Genomic DNA, 4136 nt, shown 5'->3' with positions numbered 1-4136 from the left:
TGGGTACTAGGTACTTTACTAAGCCCTGGATAAAAAGAAAAATAAGAATCTTTGCTTTTATTGCCCAGTAGAGGAAGTGAGCTGTAAACAAAAATTGACATGGAGTGTGATAAGGCTTATAATAAAGATATATATGAAGTATATTTATGGCAGTAAAGGAATGATGCATTCTGCTTATGGAATCAGAAAGGGTTCACCTGTGTCTGGTCTTGAGGAGTAAGTTGGAGTTTTCTAGGCTGTCAAGGAGGTTAGAGTATTCCAGGCAGAAGAAACTACATGTGCAAAATACCCAGTGTGTCCAAGCATGGCAAGTAACTTTAGCAAGGCTGGAGTAGAGGGTGAAGATGGAGATCAGTCAGAAATGATGATGATGGGTGGGTAGAAATCAGTATGTCAAAGATCTTTATCACATGCTAGGAAGCATTTGATTTTCCAGATATACCTTAGAGCACCAGGAGATTTATAGAGTTGCTGGAGTGTTGGTGGGGTGTGATCAGGGCAAGTAGGCAGGATCCTGCTCCTATCCCCGTTTTAAAAGGAACCACTCTGCATTACATGTGGACATGCTTTATGTTGGACTTCAGTATAAGATTTCATTTTACTCAATGATTGTCTACTGAGCACATACTCGGTACCAGGCATTGTACTGGTATACACAATTCATGACCTGTACAGAGCTTACCTCCCAGTGCAGAAAAGATTATTTTCTTTTTTTTTTTTGGTCACCAAGGCTGGAGTGCAGTGGTGTGACCATAGCTCACTGCAGCCTTGACCTCCTGTGCTCAAGTGATCTTCTCACCTCGAACTCCCAAGTAGCTGGGACTATAGGCATGAACCTCCATGTTTGCATGCCTGGCTAATTTTTTGAATGTTTTGTAGAGACTAGGTCTTGTTATGGTGCTTGTCTTAAACTCCTGGTCTCAATAAATCTTCCCATCTGGGCCTCCCAAAGTGCTAGGATTGCAGGCATGAACCACTACACCCTGCCTAAGAATCCACAACTGTAGGTAGTAGGTAACCTTTGTATGGTGTTAACCAGTAGGATGATATGATCAGATTTACTTCTTAGAAATCTCTCTTTTGTTGCAATTTGGGTAGTAGATTCAAGAGCAGAGAGGCTGGGCAGAAAGTAAAAAGCATAATATCAATAGGACTTGAGGTCGATTGAATGTGGATGAAGATGCCATTGTGTTAGGAAAAGTCTCAGGCTTCAGGCTTAGATGAATGTATCTGCCATAAGGAATCTAGGAGGAAAAGAAGGGGCATGAGGGAGAACTTCTAGGGCATTAAACAATTTTGGAGATAATGGAAGAGGAAGAGGGAGAGAGGGAGACCATGAGAGAGAGAGAGAGAGAAAGAGAAAGCACATGCACGGGGACAGTGTTATTTTGAGGGCAGAGTTTCAAGAATGCAGATAGTAGTGTCTACAATTCAGGGAGACCTCGTAAGATAAACTGAGGAGTCTTCACTTGATTTGGCAAATGAGGAGGCTTGGGTGACTTCAACAGGATCAGTTTCAGTGGAAGCCAGATTGCAGTGGGATGAGAAGTGAGTAAGTGGTGAGAAATTGGAGATGGTGAGAATAGACGTCTCCCTTAGAGAATGGCTGTGAAGGCAGGAGAGAGAGCATGCTTGCTTGAGAAAATGCTGGAGTGGGAGGCATGAGTTTATCAATATGTGCAGGAGAGTGATCCAGAAGGACAGAAAATGAAAGATCGTAGTGTGTGTGTGTGTGTGTGTGTGTGTGTGTGTGTGTGTGTGTGTGTTTGTGTGTGTATGCATATGTATGTATATAATTGCTAAAGGAGGTCCCTGAAGAGGTGGTAATGGACTAGTCTTCAGCACATGTCTTATTGAGAGAACCTAAATATATGAGAACTTAATAGGAATATATTCAACTCATATGTGTACATGTATCCACATATACACATATTTGGGATACTTGATGGTAGGTCAGATTTATTGAGAAAAATTTGAAGTTAATTTCAGTTTTATTATGGCACTATAGGAGTTTGAGTATCAAGGAACTGTGGAATATAAATCATGTCTTTTTTAATTTTTAAATTTCTCTATTTAGAACATTTGAATTTCTGAATATCAAAACTGCCTTTGTTTGAGCCTAACTAATACCTTAATAATTCATTCTGGAGTGCTTAGGAGATGCATCCATTTTTGTCATTAGAGACTCCTTAAGAAACCCTTCCCTCCTTCACCTTATTTATTCTTTATCCTTGTTGGCTCTAAGGTTTCCATGAATCTCTAAGCTCTAAGTTTTCCATCAGTGTAAAAATGTACTTTACAGCATCCAACAGTGATTTTTCATTTGCTAACTAGGATCTACTTCTTAGAAGAAATATTATCTTTTATTCCACAGCTGGACTTGATCAGAGATGTTGGTGACCCGTTGAGACAAAAAGATGTGTGAAGTCATTAGCCTTAGGGCTAAGTTTAAAATGAGAAATGGCATCATATCTCTAAATAGTTGTTGTTTTTGTATTTTAAAAACATAATGGTCAAGCAATAGCCTATTAGCTGTTGCTTGTTATCATCCTGCCTATAGGGATGTTGGTGAAGGGAAGGGAAGGGAAGGGAAGATTTGGTTGACACATAGCTCTAAATGAGGGGGTAAAAGCCCATACTTATTCTTAAATGTGCTTCTAATTTTCTATTTTTTGTAATTTATTTATTTACTTTAGAGTTTTGGTGTACAAACGAGGATTTACTATATAAGTTGACTGCACGCTAGTGAAGTTTAGGCTTCCAGGTGGCTCTCACTCCCCTGATAGTCGACCTGCTTCTAATTTTCATGTGGGGTAAGAGAAATATATTACATTCCATCATGCATCAGGTTCTCGCTCTGAAGAAAGGAGAGTGACACAGCATCCTCAGGTGGTTTGTAGGGGGATGCAACACCTACTTAGCAATTAAGAGAAAGTTCAACCTAATATCAAACAATGTCATTAACAGCTAGGCTTGCTAAAAAAGGAAATGACCCTGAGAAGAGATTCACTTGACAGAATCCCCCTGCCACAGTATTTGTGATTATGAGAGTCATGCTAGGTTTCCTGGACAGAGACAAGCCTGGTTCCTAGGATGTTTTATAGATTTTGACATTGATTTTGGACCAAAGACATAATAAATCTCTGACCATTATCTTCTCACCTCAATTTACCAAAGGAAACATGTCCCCGGTTTATTCAGCACTCTAACTCTCTCCACTCCTGGGAACTCCTCCTGAACATGCTTTATTACCACTTCCAATGTGTACTCACTGATTTTATGGTGCCCATAGTTGCTGACTTATCTTCTGCTAGACTATCTTTCTTGTTCTTGCCTTGGTTTTTATTTTTCCCCAAACATATAGAATATATTTTCTCTAAACAGTACCCAAATGCTAGATTGTCAAAGGAAGTTGACAAGAGTATGCTGCGTTACATACTGTGAAGGAAGCTAATCAAAGCAGCTTTTTAATTGCTATAGTAATGATTTAGACGTGCAAAAAAATACTCAAGTCAAATTTGCATGACTAATTAATTAAGCAAAGCTCACAATTGACAAATGTAATTACCACATTCAAAACTGAAACCACATCCTGGTCCTCTTAACTTGGTGCCCAAAAGACAATGCGAAGCGTTCAAAACCCCCTTATTTACACTATCCATAAGTCTCATTGCCAATTCTCATATTTAGGTTTGTTATTCATGGAGTATAGTTAATTGCAAAATTTCCTGAAGATTTTACTTTTTTTTTAATAGAGAATTCTAATGAGTGTTGGCATATTCAATCCTGTGGCAGCTAAATTTTATCTAATAGGGTAGAGATCTCAAACAGAGAAAAGGAGGTGTATCTCTCTGTCTATTATCTATTATCTGTCTTTCATCTATTCATCTATCTTTCTAGATCAGCTTTAATGGTACATAAATATTTCATGTGGGAAAGTGGTTTGATCTGGAGACATGGAGAACTATACAATGATAGGTCAGGTTACCATGGAGCTCTATCAGTAGAGATACATACAGCTTTCTGTGGCAAATCTTTGAGGTACCAAAGTAATTCAGAGTCTCCTGGAGTCCTTGCTGAGCCAACACCATGCTGGGTCTGAGGAAGTAGGGATAACATCCTTCCTCCAACTCTCT

The sequence above is a fragment of the Carlito syrichta genome, unplaced genomic scaffold (assembly GCF_000164805.1).
Source record: "Carlito syrichta isolate Samal-C Ts95f unplaced genomic scaffold, Tarsius_syrichta-2.0.1 Scaffold205434, whole genome shotgun sequence".
In the NCBI taxonomy this organism is placed as follows: domain Eukaryota; kingdom Metazoa; phylum Chordata; class Mammalia; order Primates; family Tarsiidae; genus Carlito; species Carlito syrichta.
Note: the sequence above shows the minus strand (reverse complement) of the source record.